Here is a 27,406-nt window from a genome sequence, read left to right as displayed (position 1 = left end):
CTCTCCTTCCCCATCCCCCGACCCCAGTTGTCTGCTTTGTGTCCATTCACTGTGTGTTCTATTCTTGTCAGTGACATCCAGAATCTGTGTCTCTTTTTGTTGCATCATTTTGCTGCATCAGCGCTCTGTGTGTGTGGCATCACTCATGGGCAGGCTGCACTTCTTTTGCGCTGGGCGGCTCTCCTTACGGGGCACACTCCTTGCACATGGGGCTCCCCCATGCGGGGGACTCCCCTGTGTGGCAGGGCACTCCTTGTGCACATCAGCACTGTGTGTGGGCCAGCTCCACACGAGTCAGGAGGTCCTGGGTTTGAACCTTGGACATCCCATGTGGTAGGTGGACACCCCATCCGTTGAGCCAAATCCGTTTCTCCATAAATGTTTTTATGCTCTTTATGTGTGTGTTTCATTTCACCTTGAATTTTCAGTAGAATTCCTTCTGAATGTCCCTGCCTGCCTTGGCTTTATTAAGGGCAGACTTGGTCCATAATTCTGCCAAAATTTTCAGAGGAAGAGGTAAATCTCCTGGCACAGATGGCATCGGGAGGAACAGGCTCAAAGTGGGAGAAGCTGACCAAAGAGAAAAGGAAGCTCGAAGAAAACAATGCGTGGAAAGTTTTGGGTTGGGCCTTCCCCCTTGAAAGAAAATATCTGAAACTCTGACTTGCCCAAACCCTGGAGGCAGTGCCTGGGGGAGGGGAGTTCAGTGTTTGAACTGACCGGCAAGCGTGAAGGTCAGTGCTTGCTGGAACGTGAGCCCTGAAACCCTGGGAGCTGCAGCAGCAGCACCCAGAGGGGTGCTCTAAAGTCAATTACAGTTCATGTCACTGCTTTGACAGGCCAGATGCCTCTCATGGTGAGCCGTTTCGTTTCTTAGAGAAAACCTTCAAGAAAAAAAGAACAAATGTCCTCAATGAGCTTTCTTAGAGGGCCGTCTACCAGCTGAGTGGCCAAAGCACTTTTTCCAATGCGCTTCCCCTCAGCAGGTTCTTACACGACCTCTAAGCTAATATCATCCTGCTTCCTGCCTCTTCCCCCTTCCAAAGCCTTCTTCACAAGCCTGTTGGATTAATGTACTGTTCCAGTCGCATCCTTTAAACCTGCTGGTCAAGCAATTTAAACTCTCTCAACTCCGCTTTCATTTATGGATTGGTTATAATGATGCCCTGATGGCTTTGTTGAATATTTGTGGCCAGGCAGGAAGATATTAGAAATTAGAACAGGAATGAAGTGATAAGAGCCTAAATTAGGGGAGTGGTACGAGAGCCACAACATTTTAAAGAGACATAGGATGTTGGCTTTGCTAAGTAAGCACGCTAGAAATGCAGATGCTATGAAATAAGCAAAGACACCTCTCGGAAAGGTAACACATTTGTTTCTCCTCAGTTATCTATATCTCAGCATGAGTTAATTTATCAGGTGCTTTGCTGACTTTGGTAAGCAGGCACAGGGAGAGCATATGGACAACTATGTTCCCGTATATGATTTCTCAGAGCACGTAGCATATTACACGCCACTATGCCTCGTCCTATCCCTGTTCCCCCAGATGATTAGCTCCACGGGGAGAACCACAGTGCTTTCTTCATCTTCCTATACCCAATACCTAGTAAAACATCTCGGGAGTTAGCAGCTCAATAAACATCTACTGAATGAACAAAGAGAAAGGAGGGAGGTAAGAACATAAAAAAAATGGTTAAGGAACTGGAGGCCGAGGGTCAGTGGTTTCTGTCAACTGAGAAATAAACTAGGCTGCGAGGCAATAAAGGCATTTATTTGGGGTCTGAGAATTGCAATTCAGGGAGCACAGATTGAGGTAGCAGCCTAAATCGTGTCCCATCTTGGCACTTCCAGGCCAGAGTACTAAAAGAAAAGACTATGCACATAATAAGTAGTTTGGGGTTGGTAGATATTTGAGCTACTCTAACTGTCCTTCAGGCTGGAGAACGAGTTCACCTGAGTTCTTTATCTCTTGCTATCTCGTGGCTTGTTTATGGTGTCAGGATGTCTTCAGGGTTTTAAGGAACATTATTGCTTGAGGCTTTGCATTCTTTGGCAGTTTGTCACCTCCAGAATGACCTCCCGTCTCCATTTTAAATCTCTTAGCCTAGAAACTCCAATTTATTTCTTTTATGGTTCACAGGCACCCCCAGGACAGCTTCACATGCAGTCAGGTAAACCCAACCTAAACTAAAAGAGCTCTCCACACATGGACCCCTCAGGGTGAAGTGGCTTCCACCACCAGACACTGCAGGCAGCAGCCTTTTGCTTTTTTGTTTTTAATTAAAAATTTTCAATCAGTTCTCTTAAGGTTTAATTTACATAATATAAAATTCACCATTTTGTTCATAGTTTTGTTGAGACATAACTCACATAACATATAATTCATCCATTTTCAAGTGTGCAATTCATTGGTTTTTAGTGTTTTGGCTGAATTGTGCAACCATCATCACTACAAGCAATTTTAAAAGATTTCATCACTCCAAAAAGAAACTCCAGCCCTGAGCAATGGCTAATCGACTTCCTGCCTCTATACACTCTATACACATCCAGACACTCCTAAGAATGGAGTAATTTACTATGTGGCCTTTGTGACTGGCTTCTTCTACCCAGCATATTGTTTTCTGGGTTCATCCAGGTTGTAGCTTGTATGGGTACTTCACCCTTTTTATGACTGAGTAACATACCACTGTATGGCTAGACCACATTTTGTTTATTGTCAGTTAATGGATGGGTTGTTTACATCTTTTGTCTACTGTGAGTAATAGGGCAGCAGCCTTTTTCACATATGGCCTTTACCGTACAGAATTGATGGGGAAGTGAGAGAGGTGGTCTGAAATAATTTATTCCCCAGGCTAGGTTTCTAGGTAGTGGCTAATGGCTCTGGCTCCTTCCTCTCCATGGGGTGGACCTGCTCATCCAGAGGTGCCTTCCCATGAGCTCCTGTCCTTTCTGTCTGGTGCTCCTTTCCTTCCTGCTGCCCTTCCCACACAATGTCTGTGCCTGGACACAGTGGGGACCTCAAAACACCTGCTGAATGAACAAGTCTGGCTGTGGAAGAAAGGAGGTAGAATAAGATGGAATGACCCAAATATATCAGGCTGCCTTGGTTCTCTTCTGACCATGTTTATCAAGACGTCTTACTGGCCTGGAATCATTTAGCCTACTGTTCTTTCATTAACGTGAGATATAACTATGATCGGGGCTCATAAATCAGTTTGCTTCAATAGGTAGATGAATTGTAAAGAAAACAAAGAGGGGTAAAAGACAGTGCCTGCCTACCAGGGATTCATTATTTCCATGGGGAGAGAAATACCTTCCTGATGAGTGTTGAATTTGTCATATGCCCTTTCTTTCGTAAGTAAATCACATTCTCGTGCATGCCGCAAAAATGCTAAGATTTCATGAAACTAAACATCCCTCAGGGATGAGGTTGGAGAGCTAACCAAAGTGCTCAAAGAGTCTTTTACCCTACAGAAAAAATGGCATTCTAGAAAAACAAGTTTGCAGACAGATAGTGAACAGGTTGGAACATGTAAAACTGAAGCAAGGGATGCATTCTAGGGTAACCCAGTGACAATCCTGAGGGTCTGAAGGAAGGCAGGGCAGCAGGGAGGGAGAAGGATCAAGGGTTACACAGTCTATTTCCAGTACAATCAAACGGGCTTGGACAAGGGGAGGTGGGTGAGATGAGGTGAGGGGTGGGCGAGATCCCAGGGGCCCTGAATGTTAGGAAGCAGATCAATTATCATGAGAGGAGATGGGTGTAGAGTACATGCTACAATGGGAGACTGTGAAGAGCTCACATAGCTGTGGTGAGTCAAAGGTGGACAGGAGACAGAATCTACTGGACCCAGGGCTTGGCTGAATGAGGTGGGGAAGAGAGGAATCAAGCACGACTCCAGGAGGCTGTTCAGTGCCATCAGGAATGCAGGAGGAATAGGGCTCAGTTTAGGACCCTCTTTACAAGGCCTCCACTCCACAAGGATTAAGACTCACCCTGATTCAGTGTGGCCACATCTTTACTAATAACATCTTCAATAGGCCCTAATGGAGGGAAGCGGACTTGGCCCAGGGGATAGGGCGTCCGTCTACCATATGGGAGGTCCGCGGTTCAAACCCCAGGCCTCCTTGACCTGTGTGGAGCTGGCCCACGCGCAGTGCTGATGCGCACAAGGAGTGCTGTGCCATGCAGGGATGTCCCCCGCATAGGAGAGCCCCACACACAAGGAGTGCGCCCCGTAAGGCGAGACGCCCAGCGTGAAAGAAAGTGCAGCCTGCCCAGGAATGGCGCTGCACACACAGAGACCTGACACACAAGATGACAACAAAAAGAAACACAGATTCCCATGCCGCTGACAACAACAGAAGCGGACAAAGAAGAACATGCAGCAAAATGGACACAGAGAGCAGACAACCAGGGCGGGGTTGGGGGGGAGGGGAGAGAAATAAATAAATCTTAAAAAAAAAAAAAAGGCCCTAATGGGTTCCACACCCCAGGAAGCAGACTAAGATTTGAACAGATCTTCTGAAAGGGGGACATGATGCAATCCCCAACATCACCCCCACCCCCAACCAAGAATTACCTGGCCCCAAATGTCAGTAGTGCTGAGGTTCAGAAGCCAGAGCTCACAGTTTTAGGGCTTTTACTTTTTTCTTTTGCAATGGTGTAAAAAAATAGGGAAAATAACCCATAAAAAGCAGAATTGTAAAGTGAAGACATTTTTTGCTATAATCATTAGTTTTAGAGGCATTGTTAGTTTAGTGTGTGCAGAGTCCATTTCCCGCATTTCCTGCAGAGAGAGCAGACAGCCTTTTAACACAGGGGCAGGGGTTCAGGGCAGAAAGCTGATGGAGGCGCAGGAGACCCCAAGCCATCACCTCCAGTCCCTGTAATCTAGGGGAAAGGCGCTCTCTGCCACTTAACCACAGCCCTTCTTTCTTCTGGCATTTAGATGGCCAGCACTAACGGAGTTAAGAATTCCAAAGTTAGAATCTTAAAATGTTACGATGCTTAGAAATCCTCTAGACCAATCCCTTTGTATTCCACACGTGGAAGCTAAGCGCTAAAAGGAGGGAATAGTTGTTAAACAGCAGAGCCAGCCACAGCCCCCAACCCACAGTCCAGGGCTCTCTTTTCTGTTTTAATTTTATTTTATTTTAGGCAAGGGAGTAAAGATTTATTAAGAAACAAAAGTGTTTTTTTTGTTGTTGTTTGTTTTTGTTGTTGTTGAAGGCAAGGGTCTGTTTTTACTTCTTTGTCTAACCTTCTTCTGAACACTTTTCATCTGAGGTGGTTCTTCCTGGGTTGAAAACTATTCGCCAGCTTAGGGATCTGCAAAGTTTTTGTCTAAAGGGCCAGAAAGTAAATATTTCAGGCCACGTGGGCCGCAGGGTCTCTGTCGCCACCAGCTGTAGTGGGCAAGTAGTCAGACTATACACGGGTGACTGTGTTCCAATAGAATTTATTTATGGACACTGAATTTGAATTTCCTATCATTTTGTGTGTTACAAAATATTATTCTTTTTAGTTTGTTAATTGTTTAAAAAGGTAAAAAGTATTCTTAGCTCCAGGCAATAAAAAAGTGGGGGAAGGAGAGGATGGATTTGACTCCTAGGCCTTAGATTGCCAGCTCCTGCTATTGCTAATCAACTCTATCTAGCCTTTTTTTCCCCTTTATAAATCCAGGGGGGAGCCCATGCAGCTCAGGGGCTGAGTACCTGCTTCCCATGTACAAGGTCCTGGGTTCAATACCCTGTACCTCCTAATCAAAAAAAAAAAAAAAAAAAAAAAAATCTAAGTATAAATCCCATTTGGGATAGAAGGTAGATCTCAATTCTAGCATGGAAAGATTTTCATCACCTCTTGAAAAGTGAAATAAACTACATACAGTACATACAATAAAATCCCATTTTTTTTGGTTAAATACCAAAACATAAAGCAAAGTTTAGTATTTTTATATGTACACAGCCACATGGTGTGCCACACATGCTCACATAATTTCAGAGAGGAAGCTCTAACGTTCGTGAAACTAAAAGCGGAAATTACAGGGGTTGGGGGGCAGTTGACGGGTAAGTTTGCGGGCGACGGGACAAGGATTTGAAGTGGCTCCATTTCTCAAAAATGGGGATATACGTATGTATTCGCCCTGTACGTTTTTAAAGTTTTAATAAGAAAAAAAAAAAGTCAACGTATATCTTATACTCGTTTGATAACCTTGCCTCCCTCCGTCCCTCTAGATCCCCCCCTCCCCACCACCCTCTTCTCTGATGGACTCAGGCTCTTTCACAGCAGGAGAAATCCAGCAGCCCACGTGGAGGGCTCGGAAGTTCCAGGCGTTTCCTTGGCGGTTTGGGGGGGAGGGGGGCCCTTTCGTTACATCTTTAAAAAACCACCACTTACTGCTCCTTCTGCCGGAGGTCGGGGGCCCTGCGGGAGCTGAGTGGGGAAGCGGCAGGCGCCGAGCCGAGGCTGGCTGTCCCCGGGGCCCGGGTCGGGCTCGCGGAAACCTCGGGCACATGTGGTTTCAATCTCCGCGCCGGCGCCTTCCGCCCGCGCAGACGCCCACCCCGCGGCGCTCAGTGCGGGGGGCCAGCCGGCGGGGAGGCCGCGTGCGCGGGGAGGCTTCCTGCTCGGCCTTCCGCGCCCCAGATCCCGGGAGGCGCACGGCGGCCGCGGCGACGGGCGGCGCACGCCCCTGGGGAGGAGGCGACCCGGGGACCTCGGGCAGCGCTGGTCCAAAGCAAACACTGCGCAGCCGCCCCGCGCGCGGCCGGGCCGAACTGTGCCCTCCTAGGGGATGGCCATCGCCCCTCTGGGACCTTGCCGGCTCCTCGGGCCTTTTCTGCTCCCGAAACGGCCTCCTCTGAATTTGGTACCGCTTTTTGAACTTGATAACGGGCCTGCCCTGAAAACTCACCATTCCAATGTGGAAGGTTCATGTGGTTTTCTAGAAGGGAAGGGTGGAATGGAAACTTACGTGGGCAGTGAGCTGGCCACGTGAGGTTTACTCAGCCAGCTTGAAATGAGGGCAGGAAAACTCACACGTTTAAAGCTAAGGCTGTTAGCCTGCCTGTAAGGAGGATTCTATTTTTGGTGAGTTATCGGCTAAAGGTGTACTTTGCGCCCACATTTTAACAGGTATTGCCTAAAAGTGGTAATCTAGGTCCCAACCATGAAATGTTACAGTGGAAATTCAAACTGAATGGCAATTCTCTTACTTCAGACAACCAAATACCTCGCCTTCACCACCGAAATAACAACAGACACCTCGTTCATGAATTTTTCTGTCTGACCTTAGCCTTGATCATACATACATACAGTTTATGGGATGTATGAATCAGGATTGCCATTTTCATAAATAATGGACTTTTGAGAACATCAGCACAAACACGGCAAACATGTTTGGCAACTTCCTTAGGTATTTTGTTGTCTTTGAGGTGAAAGAGGAAAAAGGAATATTTCATAGGGTTAAAAGCAGTTACTTTGCTTTTTGCTGCTCTAGGATTGATGGCAACTAGTCTCCGTGAAACCCACCCCTCTCCATTGCAGTTCCTCTGTCCCTGCTAACAGCAGAGGCTAACGTGCAAATCTGAACACGCAACACCCCCTGCTTAGAAACTCCATTGCCTCACCCAATCCCCCATTGCCTCTGCATCAAGGATAAACTGCATCTCCTTAGTATGTCTTGAAAACTGTTCCTGACCTGGTCCTATTTTACTTTTCCAACTTCATTTCCAGTGATTAGATACCGTACGTTTTATCCTGAAGCTTCTCATCTTTTCCTGAACATATCTCCAGGCCATGTCCCAACAAGTCTGGAATTCCTTTGTGGAGCACAGAGAAATAGGACACGCTGGGGAAACAGTTACTTAGGAAAGAACTTCCTCGTGGACCCTTCAAAAAAAGTTTCACAAATGTCCAAAGGAAATCATCCCTTTGCTGAGTGCCTTAGTCGGGCAGCTGCCTGCAGCACCCAATCAGCCAGGAAAATCCTCCTCCTCCTGCAGTTTGCTGAAAGTTGCTATTTGGGCTAGCAGAGGCCCTGACTCAGCACTTGGGTTCAGTTCTGCTCCTTCCTTAAAAGTTTCTTATGTATATATGTGCCCCTCTGCCCGCACCCCTGCGACCATTATGTTCTTTCCACTTTAGTATTTCTTATAATAACCACTAAGATATATTTCATACCATGTGCTAAGTGCTCTCTAAAAGGAGCAATCTTGTGCGCAACCCTGAACAACCCTGTGAAGTAGGTACTATTATTATGCTCTTTTCACAGCTATAAAAGCAGGCTTAGAAACGTTAAGGATCTTATTCAAGGCCACATATTAAATGACAGGGCTCCACTCTGACCACAAGCCCACTCAGTTAACCACTCTGAACGCCGCTTTTAAACCAAGTATTTTAAGAGCTTGAGGAAGATTAGTCTGGGGCTTATTTTGTTGTTTTGTCATTTGTTTTGTTTAGTTATATAAAATTTAACTAGAGTAGTTAAGTATTCTAAGACTCAAAACATTCTTTTCCATAATTATTCTCTATCTTCTGTGGTTGCCCGGAAATATTTTCTTAATGAAACTGACTGGGCAAGTGAAGTGTCTATGCTCTATTTGAGGAAGGAGAATAAAGATCTAAAACTAAATGGTCCAACTATTTGGGGGAGAAGGAAAAAAGGATCATCTAGATCCTATTTTTGAAATCCATTGGGGGAAGAAAAAGATTTCACCAGGTCTTACAACATGCTTTATGCAGTGTGTGAGTATTGTCTACACAGGGGCACCACGATGGTGTTTGAAGCACCCGTCTGTGAAACTTTAGGTTGGTGAGTTCTTTTTCCGACTCATGAGCTACTTCTTTTTCCAAACATTTTCAAAGGTTCAACAACCCTCCTCATCCAAAAATACTTGATTCTGCTCTCCTATGCTGAGTCTGATGCAGATCCCAAGCGGGTGCAGGGAAGGTGCCCTTGTTTCCATCGAGGTGGGAGCATGGTTTAGGGGCACCCACCAGTGAGAAAGGGAAGGCCAGAACTTGCTCTCTCCCCTCCTCACTTAGACACCATCCAGCCCACACCGTTTTCTACTTCACTCGTGTTGCTCGGATTGTTAGAGTTTCTTCCTTTTTATTTTTGCCAGACCCTGTCCACAGGGCAGGGCAAAACTCCTGAGCTGTGATGCCCTAGAGGTCCTTCCCAGCCCTTCTCAGGGAGTTCTGAGGTCCACGTGGCGGTGGGTGAGGACAATGGGAGTTGATCTCTGTCCACAAAAGGGCCAGTTGGAGGCCTCCTGGGGCACTCACAGGCTTGGACTCCTCTCTACAGGCGTCACAGTTTCAAATTCTCAGAGATGAATATCATCCAATGTTCTCTGGCCTCTCTCCTAATTTTCTTTGCTCCTTTTTTCCTTTTAATACTTATATATTTCCTCTCCATCTTCATTCCTATGGAAGGAGGATTCCACTCAATCCTGCTTTAACTTGCTGTCTTCAGAGTGCAGGCAGAGTCTTCTTTGTGGCTTGGTGGTTTTGAAGGCTAAACAGAGCAGGAGATAAAATTTAATACTTAGCTTTCCAAGTCATATTTATTTCTCTGGTATTCTGGGCCCTCATCTTCCAGGGAGTAAAAAAGTGTGTTTTGGTAAAGAGGGAGAAATGGGTAGATTGGATATGAAGGTAACACATAATTTCTTGAAAAAACAGTACTCCGGGAGTGAGAAGCCTTGAGTTCTAGTCCCAGCTTTGCCATTAACTTGCATCAATGTGACCTGACACTCAGTGGCCCAATTTATACATGGAAGTGGTTATATAAGAATGGTAGTTAATGATGGTTAAGAGCATGGACTCCAAATCAGACAGACCTGGGTCCAGATACTGGCTGTGCCATTTATTAGCTGTATTTCCTGAGGCAATCTATTTGACTTCTCTAACCCTTACTTTCATTTCTGTAAAGTGGAATAAAAATAGTACTATTTATAGGATTTTTTAAGGGTAAAATGAGATAATGTTCAGAGTGCTCTTAGAAGTACTCAATAAAATTAGCTATTAACATATGAGAAGTTCCACAAGGTTCTTTCTACCTCTACATATTTTTTTTAAGGTTTATTTATTTATTTATTTCTCTCTCCTCCCCCCCACCAGTTGTCTTCTTTCTGTGTCCATTCACTGTGTGTTCTTCTGTGACCGCTTCTATCAGCGGCACGGGAATCTGTGTTTCTTTTTTTTTGTTGCGTCATCTTCTTGTGTCAGCTCTCTGTGTATGCGGTGCCATTCTTGGGCAGGCTGCACCTTCTTTTGCGCTGGGTGGCTCTCCTTACGGGGCACACTCCTCGCGCATGGGGCTCCCCTATGCAGGGGACACCCCTGCGTGGCACGGCACTCCTTGCGCGCCATCAGCACTGCATGTGGGCCAGCTCCACACGGGTCAAGGAGGCCCGGGGCTTGAACCGCGGACCTCCCATGTGGTAGGCGGACACCCTATCCATTGGGCCGTGTCCGCTTCCCTCTACATATTTTAGATTCAGGCTGAAAACGTCAAATTATATACAAGTTATGTGACATGATATCAGTGATTAAATTTTTAGTAATTTTTCATCTTTTAATTTGTAGTTCTATTTTGTTTTTGTTCTTTAAAAAGTTTCCTTTTCTTCTAGGTTTACTGAGAATTTTTCTTATCACGAATGAGTGTTGAATTTGTTAAATCCTTTTTCTTCATCTGCTGAAATGATTATACTGCCTTTCTCCTTCATTCCATAAATACTGGGAATTACACTGATTGATTTTTGGATGTTAAACCAACCTTTTATTTTGAGGATAAAACCCACTTGACCATGTTGTACTATTCCTTGTGTTTATTGTTTGATTTGATTTTCTTATGAATGAGTACCTCTTCTGTTCACGAGGAATACTGGCCAGTGATTTTCTTTTGTGTGTGTGTGATGATATCTTTATCTGGTTTTGGGGATCAGTGTAAGACAGATGGACTACATTGGAAAGTGTACTCTCTTTCTCTATTTTCTGAAAGAGTGTAAGTGGAATCAATACTCTTTTTTCCGAAGTGAAGTGATCTGAGCCTGAAGGTTTCTTTCTGGGAAGGCTTAGCCCTGGTTTTTAAAAGTGAAATAGGGGAGTGGGTGCGCATCAGTGGTTTGAGCACCTGCTTTCCATGTATGAGGTTCTGGGTTCAATTCCCAGTACCTCCTTGAAAAGATAAGAAACTGCCTCTCAGTCCCACCCCCTACCTCTCCACACAATAGGTCTTATTTACCAATATGGAAAGCAAGTAGAAGTCTAAAAAATAAACCAGATAGTTCAAAAAGGGTTTGAATAAGTTAAGGAAATGTTAACAATGAAGAATAATTCCACTATATATAACTGTGTGGGATATTAAGAAATCAAAGAATATCTAACAATGGAATTATATGCTCACGGCTTCCTGTACCTTTTCTTTATGGCATTTATCATAGCTTATAATTATTTTTCTTTTATTCCTGTGAATCTTCTTCATGTGATTATAAGCTCCATGAGGGAAGAGATTTCCTTAGTATTATTTTCTTGAACCTGGCTCATAATAGATACCTGGTAAATATTTAATCAACAAAAGGATGGATAAATGAATAAATTAATAACTGCTTTCAGATGAGCTTCTCAGAGAATTTGCAGCACCTCCCAGGCAGTGTGAGGCCACCAGACATTAAGCAGGGCAGAGCTTTGCAAACTTTTCCACCAAAGCACTCTTAGGTGAACTCAAAGGCAGAGCAACATGTGTGTACACCTCTGTGGATTTGGGGACATAGCCCCAAACAACCTGCCACAGGAGGCATGGCATTTCTTTAAAGTCCTGCTTTATCTTTAAAATGTATATAAAAATGCAGGGAGAAAAGTGGATGTGGCTCAGGCAACTGGGCTCCCGCCTACTACTCAGACAACTGGGCTCCCGCTTACTGGTTCAGATCCCAGTGCCTCCTAAAGAAGACAGTGAGCTGATGCAACAGGCAGGCACAGCAAGCTGACACAGTAGGAGACACAAGAAGAAAAAACACAATGAGAGACACAACAAAGCAGGGAGCAGAGGTGCCTCCTAAAGAACACAGTGAGCTGACACGACAGGCAGGCACAGTGAGCTGACACAACAAGAGACACAGGGAGGAAAAACATTGAGAGACACAACAAAGCAGGGAGTGGAGGTGGCTCAAGCAAGTAAGCACCTCCGTTCCACATCAGAGGTCCCAGTTCAGCTCCCGCTGCCTCCTAAAGAAACAATGAAGATGAACAGATGCAGCAAGTGAAAAACAACAGGGGGGTGGGGAGAAAAAACAAATGCCGGGAGCACATGTGGCTCAAGTGGTTAAGTGCCTGCTTCCCATGAGAGGTCCTGGGTTTAGTTCCAGTGCTTCCTAAAACAAACCAACAAATGAGGAAACCAACTCAGGGGAGCCGATGTGGCTCCAAGGTCGAGCACTGGCTTTCCACACACAAGGTCCCAGTTTCAGTCCTTGGCTGCAGTACCTTAAAAAAAAAAGCATTGCATATGAATTTTGTATTCTACCCTATATATATATATATATAAGCTGTTGTTTTAAATTACTTACCATTTAGTAAAAATGACCTTCCAAGGTGACACTGATTATATAATTATTCTGTGATTTCATGTGCTCTGTCATCTTGACCATGACCCCAGAATTATTAGCACCCTTTTTTGAAAAGCACAAAATAAAGGGAACATCCATTGTGTTTACTGCTGTGAACCCAGCACCTCCAGTGATGCCTGATATATAGCAGGGGCTCAGTAAGTATTCAATGAATGAATGACTGACATAAAATGACATGGCCAGAGATTCTAAAAACTGATACCGGTAGGTGGCTCTTTTTTTTTTTTTTTTTTTTTTAAGGTGGCTCTTAGATTGTTGTAAAGGCACAGTCGGTGGGAACAGGGATTTGCCCTCCGGGACTCTGCTGCTGGACAGTTCTGTGCACTGAATGGGATATCCCCAAGGCCCTTTCATCTTAGTTCACTCACCTGTGACACCAAAGTCCACCAAAAGTCTGGAAGCTTAAGAGGTGTTGGGTGGGGGCAGAATTGGGTTTCCACCTGCCTGGATTCATCTCAAAAGAACGGTAAATCAGTTTGCTGGGGGAAACTGTAGATAAAAACAGAAACTACTGTTAAACCAAAATGACAATAGAAATTTAGAGTTCTTCTCTAAGGATCAACTCGGGTAGTAATAGTTATCTAGATGTTTTCCTTGCCCCCATCTTAGTTTTCTAACTACTATAACAACTTCCACACGATGGGCTGGCTGAAACAACATATTTATTGGCTCATTGATTGAGAGGCTACAAGACTTGCTACCTCCCATGGTCAGTAGCATTCTGTCTGTCTGGCAATCCTTGGGTTCCTCGGCTCACTTTCCACGTGGCACCGTCCTCTTCTTTCTCTTCTGGTTCTGCTGACCTCAGGCTTCCAGCCCCAGCTCCTCGGTGTGCCTTAATCACGCCCCTCCTGTAATAAGATTAAGACCCACCCAGATTCAGACCGCTACACTTAACTAAAATAACATCTTCAAAGGGTCCTGTTTATAATGAGTTTACACCCACAAGAATGGAAAGTTAAGAACATGTTTTTCTCGGGAGTACATCATTCAATCTACTACATCCCTCTCCTAAACTCCTCAAATGAATTGTTCCTTCCTCTCTGCTCCTACAGCCCCTTTCTTCTTTCCCTTGCAATCCAAACTTCAAAGATCAGTTCACTCCCCTTCAGACAGAGTACTCTATCTTGCCTCTGTCTTTGCAGTTTTCCTCAACCTCTCACCCGTTCCGCCTAACAAAATGCTAATATCCTTCAGAATGGAAGTCTTATTGCCTTCACTGATTTTCATTATTCATCACTTGCTAACTCCCCTGAGCTCCTATGGCTTTAGAATTTATGCCAATTGTGTGCTGTCTTAGACTGTTTTTCACATGCCTTACAATTACATTGGAAGCACCATGAGGGTAGGAATTGTCTACTAATCCTACCCTTGCATCACTGAAAGAATATCTGTACAATGCTGGAACATAATACGAGTTCAAGTTGTTAGCTGACCAGTTGACACAAGAACTTGCGGTCAAGGAAAACTTCCTGCGTGTCCTGTGCAGCTCCTTACAGGGCTTGCCACCAGTTTCTCCTGTACAAGATCTTCAGATCTCTCCTCAAGCTCTGTAGAGTTCATGTCCCTAGACAGATCGTAGCTGGAGGCCATTGTGAGGGCCAATGTGATATGCCCAGAAATGCTTATTCCAGGACTAAAAACCATAGTGGCTTTTAAAGACCACAGGGAAACATAAGATTTAAACAAATATTTTTCCTGGGGAGGCGTCAGTCTCTGTTAGGGTTTCCAAATTGCAAACACAGCAAAAGAGATGACGGTGGAGGAAAGCCGCTGGCAGAACAAGGCTTCATTTATATTAGGCATGATGGCTTCATCTTTAGGATCTTTAGGATTTTCTGAAAACCTATCATTTACTTTTCCTCATCTGATACCAAAATAGCTTAAATGCAATGTGCTTGGCAAAGAGAAAGAAAAGAAGGGAGGGAGGGAAGGGAGGGAAGGGAGGGAAGGGAGGGAGGGGAGGGAGGGGAGGGAGGGAGGGAGGAAGGAAGGAAGGAAGGAAGGAAGGAAGGAAGGAAGGAAGGAAATAAGGAAGGAAGGAAGGAAGGAAGGAAGGAAGGAAGGAAGGAAGGAAGGAAGGAAGGAAGGAAGGAAGGAAGGAAGGAAGGAAAACAAACAAAAAGCACCTACACACTTTTTCTCTTTGGGTCTCATATATCAAAATTAGCACTGTGTCTGACAGTTCCTTCATTCCAAATGAGACTTGCTTTTACATTCCTATTACCTTTTTCTCAGGCAAAATGCTCTGGAAACAAAACCTTCCTTGTTGGGAAACAGAAGCTTTCTTTATCCTTTTCTATCCTGTTGAGCAAAGGGTCTTGCAACAGATGTGCTTCCAGAAAGACTGTGGCCACCCTGAATCCAATGTAAGCATCTATGAGTACCAGTACAAGCAGTTCCACTTCCCAAAAGAATGTCCCACCTGGCACAAGTTTGAACAGCTTATATCACAAGCAGTATCACAGTTGAGGGGCACAACCCTGCTAAAGATTTGTTGAACAGGGGAATGGGAGGATAGGAAAAAAATCACAGGTATAGTTTTTAGTTGCTCTAAAAAATGAAGCTGAGAAAATGTCTACAGTATAGAAGATAATACACCCCCCCCCCCCCATCCAATTACTTATTGGGGATTTTAGGTAATGTGATTACCTAGAGTTAGCCAAACTACAAGGTCTGAAGCAACAGTCTGTACAAGTTCCTACTTCTGACATCAATTGCAGAGCTTTCCCAAAACTACTCTGGGGTTTCATAATTCACTAGGACTCAAAGAACTCACTGAAAGCTATTAGAGATTAGGATACAAATTGGGACCAGCTAAAGGAAGAGATACATAGGGTGGGTCAAGGAGGGGTCCAAACACAGAGTTTCCATTCATCCTCTCCCCGTGGTGTCATGGATGGTATCACCTCCTCCCAACCATGATGTATGACAGAGTGCAGACAACCAGGGAATTGCAGTTGAGCTCTTGATGACCAGAGTTTTTATCAGGGCTCGGGCAATACTACCTGTGTGGCTGACCCTTAGCTCCAGGTCTCCAGAGGTCAGACCTGATATGATGTGGCCCAAAACCCCCATCATAAATTATATTGCTGCGCTGTCTGGTGAACAAAGCTACCAGGTAAACAAAGACTCTAGAATCAGGCAGGACAATCCAGGGACCTAGAGATTGCCCTGGGACTTATGGTGGGCAAGTTCAGTCCTAACAAGACTGGAAGGTGCAGGTACAGCAGAAGGAGGAGCTGCAGCACAGGTCTTCAAGCAGAGGGATCAGATGAAAATCTGTTTTACAAGAGCAGTATCTAAGTTTCTCCTTCTGCACCCTCCAGAAAGAGACATTGAGTTTCTCCTGCTCCATCCTACAGGAGAAGGGTTGGGAAAACCAGACTCAGAATTATCAGGCAAAAGGCAGGGTGAAGACCAAATTGTAAACACAGGGATGCCCAAAGTCACTGTCTGCAGGCCTTTTCTCTGAAGCTGTTCTACTTGCAGACCTCATGCAGCTAACACTGAGAATATTAGGAGCCATAACCCCACCTCCCACTGACAGCCCACCTCCTGGGTGGGCTGCATTTTTTTCATGTGGGGCACACTCCTTGTACATGGGGCTCCCCTACCCAGGAACGCCCCTGCATGGCATGGTACTCCTTGCACGCCACAGCACTGCGTGTGGGCCAGCTCACCACATGGGTCAGGAGGCCCTGGGGATCGAACCCTGGACCCTCCATATGGTAGGTGGACACTCTAGCAGTTGAGCCTCGTCTGCTTCCCTGTGTTAAAACTCATTTAAGCAGAATAAGATGCATTGATCCTCATTTAACGATCATTTTCCCCATTTTATAGATGAGAAAACTGAAATAGAGAGGATAAGGAATCTGCCAAAGATTATACAACTAGAAAGGGTATATTTGATGTTTGAAGTCCTGATTTAAGCCACAAGTTTATAATTCTTCCCAAGAAATTCCTTGAAAACCTTTGAAAATTAAATACATGAAAGCCTGAATTAAAAATCCACTAAAAGATGGCAAGAAGATATTATTTCAATGCTAAGGGACAACAATAGGGGTATATAAGGAGGTATGGGATTTTTTCTTTTGCAGTAATGAAAATGTTCTAAAATTGACTGAGGTATGACAGTACAACTCTGTTGAAAATGAGAGCCACTGAGTGTACACTTTGAATGGGCTGTATGAAGCATGAGACTATAACTTACAGAATCCAGTGGTGGATGGTGGACTGCGGTTAACAGGATAAATATGAGAATGTTCTCTCACGAATGATAACAAATGTAATACCAATATAGGGTGTTAATAATCAGGTGGGTTTGGGGACAAATACACCAAATATAAGATATGAGCCATAGTTAGTAGTAATATTTTGATGATGCTCTTTCATAGTTTGTAATAAATGTTTCACAACAGTGCCGAGTATTGGTAGTAGGGAGATGTATGGGAGCCTTGTATGATGTTATGAATGTTTGTTTTGCAAATTCACAAATCTTACTATACATTTATTGTTTATGTATGAAATACTTCAATAAAATTTTATTTTAAAATTTATTTATAAATGGAAAACATCCACTAAAAGGACTGGAGGATAAAGTTAAAGAAATCATCCATAAGTGGAAATATGAGCTTTTGGACAACATAAGATGAAAGACAAGAAAATGAGAGACTCAATCCTGGAGGTCCAACATCTGACAGATATATGTATGAAGAGGAAGAAGAGAAAATGAGAAATATTTTTAAAACAGTACAATACTATGTCCTGGTCCTATGAAATGAGTTTTCAGATTAAAAGGCCTAACAATAAATGAATGAAAAATAGTCTACACCAAAGCCCACCATAGGTATAAAGGCAAGACCCTCAAGAGTTCCAGAAAGAAAATGAGGTCACTTACACGAGATTGGAATTGACAGTGGCATCAGGGATCTCACTAGCAACTGTGGAAGCTAGAAGTCAATGAAGCAATGCCTTTAGAATTTTGCTTGAAAATTATGTCCAATTTTACATTCTATACCCAGCCAAACCATACATCAAGTGTGAGGCATAGAACGTACATGAACTAGTAACAAAAGTTACACCTAGGAGGGGAACTGGGAGTCTGGAATGGGGCATACAGGCTTCCTTTTCATTTGTTTGCTTGAATGTTTACCATATAGATATATGACATTATTCAGAAGAGTTTTGTTTTTTTTTAAAGCTCTTTAAGTAATGCTAGTAATCAACTAGATTTGGGAATCTACCATCTTAGATCATAAAGCACTTGGGTTATTTCTTGTTCTTCATTACTCTTCTACTACTAGCATGAAGTACACTAAGTCAGGCTGCTGAATGGACTCTCTGTCTCTTCTTTACGAAGGGAGGGAGATTGGCCAGACCAGTTTGCAGCACTGATGAAGCTGCAAAGATCGTCTAGAAGACAATTCCTTGGCAAGATAAACCCAAGTATCTTAATTAGATCACATGAATAACTGCCTGAGTGAATGAGTGAATAAATGCACGTGAAGTAGACATTTTGTCATTTGGGTGTGAGTGGCAAAGAAAGTAAAGTAAAGGGAAATTATTTGGCATTACAAATCCCTCCTTGCTGAGACTTGATGTTTCTAGCAGGAATATATACTGGGTAAAGGAGCCAAATTGCAATGCTGGGTCTATTCTTGCCATCTTAATGTGAGAAGCCGAAGTCTAGTTTAATTGATTTATCTGCACACCATCCTAAAGTAGCATAAAGATCAAGATCAAGATTAGTAATTGCCATTTTCTGTCTCTGGGAGTAGGGAAGCTCTGGTATGGTCCCTGTGAAGCCTGATCTAAGCTTGATACATTTGGCTACAGTTCTGCACACAGACTGGATAAAGAAGCATAAAGCTTACTGTAGTTCTTAAGAACTTTTCTAGTACTGTAGTCATTTTTAAACCCCTTTCAAAGAGTCTGTGTTAAAAGAATGGTATGATGAAGATGGTCAACTTTTCATGAACATTGTAGTAATAATCAATTCTAAACACTGTCTTTGAATGATCATAGGTCAGTAGCAGCAGTATCTTGGAGAAAGACTACTACATTCTTTAATGTTGGACAAGTGCCACCAGGAGATTTACTTCTTCCAAACACTGTCCTCAAATGGTCATAGGTCAGTAGCAGTAGTATCTTGGAGAAAAACTACCACATTCTTTAATGTTGGACAAGTGCCACCAGGAGAATTACTATCTTTCACTTTCTACCTGCATAATCTTTAAAGATAATTCATTTTTCCCCTGAGCTCAGGATGGCACAGCTTTTGTACTTCCCCATGACCTATGGAAGCTTTATGTTTTGTGGGAAAGTGTATTACCAAAGTCATATGGACAGCATTATGAACACACGAATATGATAGCTTACATTGGCAGAGCATAGGGATTCTGAAGTCAAACTGTGTTGTTATTTTAGATCTACCAATTTTTGGCTATGAGATCTTAGCAAATTTACTTAACCTCTCTGAGCCTTAGGTTTTGCTGTATAAAATGAAGTAAAACATTGTATGCCTCATAGAGTTCTGATTACACACACACACATTGAGGGTGAGCGAGCAGTTACTAGCACATAGTAATCACTCAAGAAATGTTAGATATTATTATTATGAAGTATTTAATTTTATTTTTCAGTGCTTTCAGAGAAACTAATGCCAAACTACAGTTTTCCCCTTATGCTGCATAACAAAACTCAAATGAAATATGCATGGAAAGAATTGCAAAATCTTAAAAGCACTATGTAAAATACATAAAAGTGATCATATCAAGCTATTACATGTTTATAAAGTGGAAAGAGTTAATGTCACAATGTACTCTCCAGGTATGTTGTGATTAGCAAAACAACTAGTAATTGTTAAAGCATTTTTAAAATTTTATAAGCAATGCTTATTGATGTGAGTGGGGAGTCTGAATGAGTTAATGTATAATTTTTTATACATTTTTGCCCCCAATGGTTCCTGCCTTATGGTATTCCTCTCTCCTTCACTGTGGGCTGAAGTTATTGAATCATTTCTAACAAATGCAATATGACAGCAGTGATGAGATACATTCTCTGAGATTATAAAATGATGGTTTCTATACTGGCTGCTTTCTTGTGCTCTCTCAGAACATGAGCCCTGGGGGAAGCCAACTGCTATATGAGGAAGCAGCCCTGTGGGAAGGGACACATGTGAACCTTGGAGTGGATCTCCTCCAGGCACCCCTGCTCCCCAGTTGAGCCTTCATATGAGACCACAGTCCCAGACAACTGTTGATGACTGTGAGCTCTGAGCAAATCTGAGTCAGCTGCCCAGCTAAACCATACTCAGATCCCTGACCCACAAGAATGATGAGATAAATGCTCATTCTTCTTAGCTTCTAAGTTTTGGGATAATTTGTTATGTGGCCATCGATTATTAATGCAAAGTGTAATATACATGCAGAAAAATGCACACTCATAAGTATATAGCTTTATGAATTTTTTGATTTTCACAAGATGAAACAAATCAAGAAACTGAATGTAACTAGCACCTTAGAAAACTTCTTCATGTTCTCATAACCACTGTCTTGACTTCTAAGAGCACAAATTAATTTTTTCTATTTCTGTACTTTATATAGATGGAGTCACGCTGAATGTGCTCTTTTGGGTTGACCTTCTTTCACTCAACATTATGTTCATCATGTCTAGGTCTTAAAAGCCTATTCTAGTGGAGCAGGTGTAGCTCAGTGATTGAGCATGCACTTCACATGTATGAAGTCCTGGGTTGAATCCCTAGTATGTCCGGAAAAAAAAAAAAGAAGCCAAACCTATTTTAAAATGCCCCATTTAATCACAATATTTAACCTACCTAAGTAATAGCAATAACAGTAGTGTTTGAGAAGGGGAGCATAAGTTGAGAAAAATTGAGAAATATTTTTATATATGACCAAGAAAATAATGAAAAACGTTGAAAGAACTCACAAGAATATTACCATAGCTCTAGATCAATATGATTTTTGGTAAATATTTCTACTGGGAGGCAGTATAATATAGAGTGAAGAGTATGGAACTTGAGTTAAAATGGCAAGATTAAAATCCTGGCTCTGTGTCTTACTGTGATTTTGGACAAGTCATCTCTCTGAGTGTCAGTGTCTGTGTAGAATGAGGATAAAATTAGCGCTTACCTTAAAGGATTGTTGAGAAAATTAAAAAATGGAAATAAAAGTAAATCAAATAAGACAATGCTTTGCACATACTAAGCACTCAAAAATTGCTATTATTAATAAATGTTCCCATGTGGGAGGTTGAAAATATATTGCATGGCAAATGTGTACTATCTATCATTTTTAATCACATAAGAGGTGATTTCATCTGTGAGTAGAAAATACAGCCCCCTTGATTCTTCTATTTTATGTTTCATAGCTCTTCTGTCTCTCCCTAGAGAGTGGGTGAGAGGGGAGGGAGATGAAGTTTGACCAGTTATCTTCTCTATGTCATTAGCTTTGATAGGAAGGTAGAGGGGAAAGGATAAAGGCTGAACTGAGGTTTTAGTTTATCTGTGGATTCTGATTATCCACATAATCCCAGTTCTCCATTGTCATGGATCCCTAAAAATTAGCTATTGCCATTTCAGTACTAGTCTGTGTCTATTTTTAATCCCCCTTCCCGCCCCCGTTCAAGTCTCCCTGGTGAAGGTAATAAAAGATTTAGATTTAGACAGTGACTTGGCATTTGGAATGAGAGAGAGGCTATAAATAGACACATCAATGAACTAGGTTAGCATCTGATCTGGTTCTCTGAGAGTCTTAGAATCAAAGGTACACATTTTTGTCCGATCTGTGTACTGGCTCAGGTGTGCCTGCAGGGATCTCTGAACAGGTAAGAGTGTGTGAACATGAATGCACACATGGAGCACATACTTGATATATAGCTGAGGACAGAAATCCGAGGGGCAGCCACTGCATATCTGAACAGCAGAGGGGTCCCCTTGGACGAGGCCAGTGTCCTTCCCCTGATAATCATTACCGGAGAAATCAGGATAAAACGTTACTCCCAGATAATCACCCCCCAGGCTGTCGGAGAGTGGGATGTGTTGATGATGTGATATTACAACCTTCCTCCTTCCCACCCCCGCCCTCCCAACTCCCATCTTGAGTACTTGTTAGGACTAAGCGGCCACGGTGGTGCTCCAATCTGCAAACCCTGAGGTCAGCCTGGCAACTGGTCTGCTAAGCAGTCAGGCGGCCCTTCCCGTTGTCCTCGCTCATCATTTACAGATGCTCAGATTCCACCTATTCATCAAGGGCCCTGTTAAATACTTCCTTTGTGATGAAGCACCCCTGGTTAGGGACGTTTCCTGACCCTCAGACACTATCACACAAAGCCTTGAAATGGGTTTGTTTGGGTCTTGAATTGTTTGTCTCATTAGACTGTGATCTCTTCACAGAGAAAAGAGGACGTCTTTCTCTCGTATCCCTGGCAGCACCTAGTGAACCAATGCTGAACAAACATACACCGCTTGTTACCAAATGTTGTACAAGTTCCTGCTGGTGTGTGGCACCCAGAATCTGAACGATCAGAGATTAGGTGTTGGTTTAAGGAACTGCTATAGAAATCTGTATCCATGAATATCTTATGGTGTATAATAATAAAAATGTGATACTAAGATCTTTCAAGATCTTAGGTCAGAGTTTTGCTGTGATCACAGATCTCTGATTAAAATAAAAGAATTTCAACAGTCTTGTTTTAAATATTGAATTGGCCTGGCAGTAAGAAATGCCCTAGATAAACTTGTGTGTGCCTGCCCAAGTTGGAGATTCTAGATTACATATAGCCAGAGAAATTCAGGATTTTGTAGTTCAGTTATTGGCCTAGAAAAGACTAAACTTCAGGACTGAAAGAACCTTGAGAGTTCTTTTATCAATTCCTCAGTAACCCTAAACCATCTGGGGCAGATTTTTGGTCCTTCCCTCTGCCTTTTCTTTTCACCTCCCTGGAGATAGCACTTGACAGCATCTGAGTGATCATTTGTTTCATAATAAATTGTGAATTTAAAAAGATTTTTATAGTGGTCTTAGGGTTTAGCAGAGAGAGCTGACATTTATGAAGATGAAGCAAACGTCTGTTTCAGTTGGAAAAAGTTAAAACAGAGACACGAAGTTACTAAAATTGTGTCTGTTCCTATTTCCTGGATAAAGTTCCTCTCAAATGCCTATCTTTTCTAAGATTTCCACTTTTCCCATGGGACTTAGAAAATCACATGCAGATAACCACATGTGGGAAAAAAAAAGTGTTCATCAAACTTAAATCCAAGGTAGTTTATAATTTTTTGTTAATTATAATCCCTGTTGCTATTAATATAAGAACTATATTAGGAGTGAGGCATGGCTAATCCTCCCTAAGTAAATTCTGTCCCCTTGTGGCGTAAAACATCCGTAGCTGGAAAGAACTACAGTTGGGTGGGCCAGTTTCTTTGGGGCTTTTTTTTTTTTTTTTAATGAGTCCACTGGCGATCTTTAAAAGTAGTGTTGACAAGGGAACAAAACTAGACCCTTTGTATAAACTGTAAGAGCTAACTGATGGTAATAAAATACAATGAGAGATAATAGTATACATTTATATCTTATACTTTTCCATTCAAATAGGACAGTGCCCTAACTATACTAAGCCCTCAATAACTATTCCACTGAATATAGTAATTAGAAAGAACTTTAAATACTGAGTTCAATATCTACATATAAAGATCTCTAGAAGGGGACAGAGTGGGGTATATGGGAATCCCCTATATATATATTTTTTTTTAATTCATCTTTCTCTTTTTTTTTTGTTACATTCAAAAATATATGAGGTCCCCATATACCCCCCACCCCCCTCACCCCACTCCTACCACATCAACAACCTCTTTCATCATCGTGGGACATTCATTACATTTTGACATCCAAAACACATTTTGGAGCACTGCTGCCCTACATGGATAACGGTTTACATTGTAGTTGACACCCCTATATTTTTTGCTTAACATTTATGTAATCCAAAGCTTCTTTAAAAATTATATGCTCCTGATATATCCCTACTTGAATGACTCCATAATGGAAAACTCACTAAATGATACAGTACATTCTCCTATCAGCCAGGACTGTTAGAAAGTGGATGGACACATTAAGCCCAAATGGAATAAGTCTTTTGTAAGAAAAGAATCACATAATTTCAGAACTGAAAAGAGGTGCTGGACATCTCCCAGTCTATTATTTTATGACTGACTCTATTAAGCCATCTGGACCTAATTTCTGCCCTCAAGAACAATGACCAATAAATCTTTAGCTGTTTAAATGTTGGCAGATGGCTGTCACGCAGCCCCTTAGTCATCCTTCCACCTAACCATTCACCTCTAATTCCGTCAACTGTTCCTCATATGATATGTTTTTCAGACCCCAGCACCCCCTAATCCCAACCTTCTGGATGCCAACATTTTTGCCAATGCCCCTCTGCAGTCTAGAACGAAACCCAGATGCTCTGAGTGGGCTCCTTTGGCTCCTAGAGCACAGTGGAGCTGTTACGCCCCGTGCTCAGGACACCAAACCTGAGTGCAGCCGCATCGCAGACTCCTCCAGCTTTTCGAGCAGCCCCATCGCACTATCAGTCAGTATTCTTCATGTAGTCTACCTGATCCTCCCTGCCACTCCATCCTTGTATCTAGCTGCAACTCCTAACACTGGTCTCTATTAAACAACTTGCTTTTGGCTCAGGAGCCCAGCTAGCAAGATGACTGTAAACCTGAAGTCTGTTTTGTTGGATTCATTTTGCTACCTAGCTCGATGCCATCAACATCGAGTAAGCGTGAGTCTCTGTTTCCAACCTGCCACTTTCAAGGTAAAAACAATGACCTTCAGTGTGGGAAAGAGAAGGGAATAAAAAGTCAGAGGTAAGCTCAAGCCCCACAGTGCCACCCAGCAGTGGTGGCACCTTAGGCAAGCTGATTTCATTCCAGATAGGTCAGTTTTCTCTTCTCTCAAACAGCATTGATAACATTAGCTCACTGTGTCATCATCAGGCTCAGAGATTATGCATTTGAATGAGCTTAGTTGATTGTTTAGAAATATGTAATGTATTATTAACCATTAACTTCTGAAGCGTTTGAGAGTGGAGGGGAGACAGCTACCATCTTCCCAGCACCGTATCTGATAGGTGAAGAGCTCCATAGGACTTTTAAATGCAGATAAATACATGCCAAGTATACTGAGGCAATTTTTCTGAGAGGAAGAGAGGGGAGTTTAAACCCTCTTTTTAACCTGAAAATGTCCAAGTATTTTCTATCAGTACAAGGGTCTCCTTTTATCCCTCTCCTCCTCTCCTTCCCACTTCTAGCTCCCCTCCTTCTTCCTCTGCCACTCCCCTCCTCCCCTTCCTCCTCTCTTCCTCTTCCTCCCAGTCGCCTCTTCTTCTCAGTCTCTTCCTTTCTTCATCTCCTACCCCTCCCCTTCTGCTTCCGCCTTTCCTTTTTCATCCTCACCTTCTTCCTTCCTCTCTCCTCCCTTCTCTCATAGGGGAACCCACAGTCTTGGAAAGCAAGAGAAAGCGTCAGCTTAAGCTTTCTCTAAATAACAAATATATATTTGTAACCTGAGAAGTCATTAAAACATCTCATTTAGGGACCCTAAGACCCTTACAAAGGCAGCTGGCTGGAGAGAGTCCGGGATTGGGAAGATAAGACATGCAGCAGAAAATGCCGTTAGTTCACAGCCACCACTGTGGGGGCTGAGTCTTAGCAGGGGTAAGTGGGGGGTCAGGTCTCTCAACCTTGGTAATCACATTGGTCAGCAATGATCTTCCACATAATATTATTAATTTCCTAGGCATGATAATGATGTTGTGGTTGTGAAGAACACCCTTATTTTTAGGAGAAGCATGTTTGTTTGTTTGTTTTTTAAATGTTCTGTTCCAACAATGGAAGGGAGGGAGGGAGGAAGAGAGAGGGAGAGATAAAGCAAATACAGCCAAATATTAAGTTTTCCTCCAGCAAAATGACTTCCAGACTCCTCACAATCCTGATTCACTGCCTCAGCATATTTTTTGTTCTTCCTTGTCTTTCAAAGTGCAGCATGTGTAATGATTAATAATGTTACCTATCATTTCTTGAGCATGAACTCTTATCCTAGGCACTTTACACACATCACGTGTAATCCATTCAGTCTTTCAAGGCTCGTCTTTCGATTCTCATTTGAAAGAGAAGGAAAAAAAAAACTGTGGAGAGGTCACGTAATTAATTACTGTCTTATGGCCACTAATTAAATCCAGATCTGACTCCAAAGTTCATGTTCTTTCCATTACATCAAGCCATTTTTGGACATGCACAGAGTTCTGGAAATGGTCTGGAAGGTGCATGTGTGCACACACACACCTACAGCATTTTATATATATGTGTGTATAAACAGATAATTAATATATTGGTCTAGAACTCAGGAGGCCTTTGGGTGAGACACTTCTCTCTAGGCCTCAGTTTTTTGATCTGTAAAATGAAAGGGGTTGGTGAGATTTCCAAAGTCCTTTTTCTTGTACTGACTGATATTTGATCATTTTAGTACACCAGGCTTTCTCAAAAATTCTGGGAAAAGCAAAACACAATTTGGTTCCCATTCAGGTCAGGGAACAGTGGCTACAGCAGATCCAAGAGAAAAGTACAGACACACATTGGAAGGTGTTTCCACACCCCAACCAGTTGTTTGGGGGGCTCAGCTCTATCTTAGAGGAGGCGTTACATAGTGCCAATACCTGCCCTCAATTGGACACTAACCTACATAGCTCTTGAACTTTGTCACTTGCAAACTGCATATCCACATGGCCCGGCCAACAGCAACTCAGTTCTAAAACTGAACCCAGCTGATCTTGGGCTCGCGTGTGAGCCCTAGGGGGAGAGAGCACGAAGGCTTCGCTGTGGGATGGGACAACGTGTGCCCTGTGCGGGCAGTCACTAAGTATTTGAGAGGGCATAGGAGAGAAATAGATTTTTTAAATGCAGCATGTAGTTTCTATTAAAAATTACCCCTGCCTCAACCCTTGAAGGAGATCTTGAAGATTCAGGAGAATCTTTAATAAAAAGTATGTGCCCCTCAGTAAAACCTGAAACTACTCCTAACTGAATTTAGGCAGTAGTCATCTGAAAAAAAATTTCTCTTCTAATAAGAGAAGGGGACAGAGACTAACGTTTTTGGGGGGAGACCCCTGTGTGCCGTCACTGTGCTGGGTGCTTCACCTATGGCATCTTGTTTAATTCGTGTGCGAGCGTTATTCTCCCAAGTTCTCAAAGACCCTTTGTAAGGGCCAGAATTGTATGGGAGAACCAGCAGCCTCACGAGCGCATTTTCCATGTGCACATGCGGCAGCCCTCGCCGGGGCCCTGCCCTGCCCCTCTTCGCAGGGTCAGATGCCGCAACAGAATCCCAGGTGCCCTGTGGGGACTATTCCCGGACTTGTTCTGCCACTTTGTGACTCAGGCAATTCAATTCTCTGGACCGCAGCTTCCTCGTAAGTTAAATAATGACCTTTAAGGACTTTCTTAAAGACGAACCCATAAATGCCAAGATAATAGCAGTCACTGGTGGTTGGATGGCGCCTGTCCTCTCAGCCACCGAGCAGCACATGCCCAGCTGCCCCCACCAGCTGCCAAGCCTGGGAGCTAGACACAGCCGAGGCCCAGTCCACTTAGGCTCTGCAACAGGGGACGGGCTCCTCAGCACAGAAGGCCCCTAGAAATCCTCAGGGCTCCCAGTGCCCTCCTGGAGACTGAGGAGCCGAGGTTCCC

At 43.1% G+C, this 27,406-nt stretch overlaps 1 protein-coding gene and 1 long non-coding RNA gene across 2 annotated transcripts in view; one reads left to right on the top strand and one right to left on the bottom strand.

Moving 5' to 3' along the window:
* Window positions 1–27,406, top strand: part of CLMP (CXADR like membrane protein) — a 94,463-nt gene that overhangs the window by 38,342 nt on the left and 28,715 nt on the right. The window lies entirely within an intron of this gene.
* The window catches only part of LOC131276313 (uncharacterized), a 56,550-nt gene continuing 34,588 nt past the window's right edge, over window positions 5,445–27,406 (bottom strand). The window contains exons 2-3 of the long non-coding RNA XR_009183801.2: window positions 13,008–13,128; window positions 5,445–9,524 (exon numbers count right to left, since the gene is read on the bottom strand). This is a non-coding gene — a long non-coding RNA (uncharacterized lncRNA). The remainder of the gene's footprint in view (window positions 9,525–13,007; window positions 13,129–27,406) is intronic.

The sequence above is a fragment of the Dasypus novemcinctus genome, chromosome 27, assembly GCF_030445035.2.
Source record: "Dasypus novemcinctus isolate mDasNov1 chromosome 27, mDasNov1.1.hap2, whole genome shotgun sequence".
Taxonomy (NCBI): Eukaryota; Metazoa; Chordata; class Mammalia; order Cingulata; family Dasypodidae; genus Dasypus; species Dasypus novemcinctus.
The sequence above is the reverse complement of the archived record's forward strand: the minus strand, read 5'-3'. Positions and strand labels throughout refer to the sequence as shown.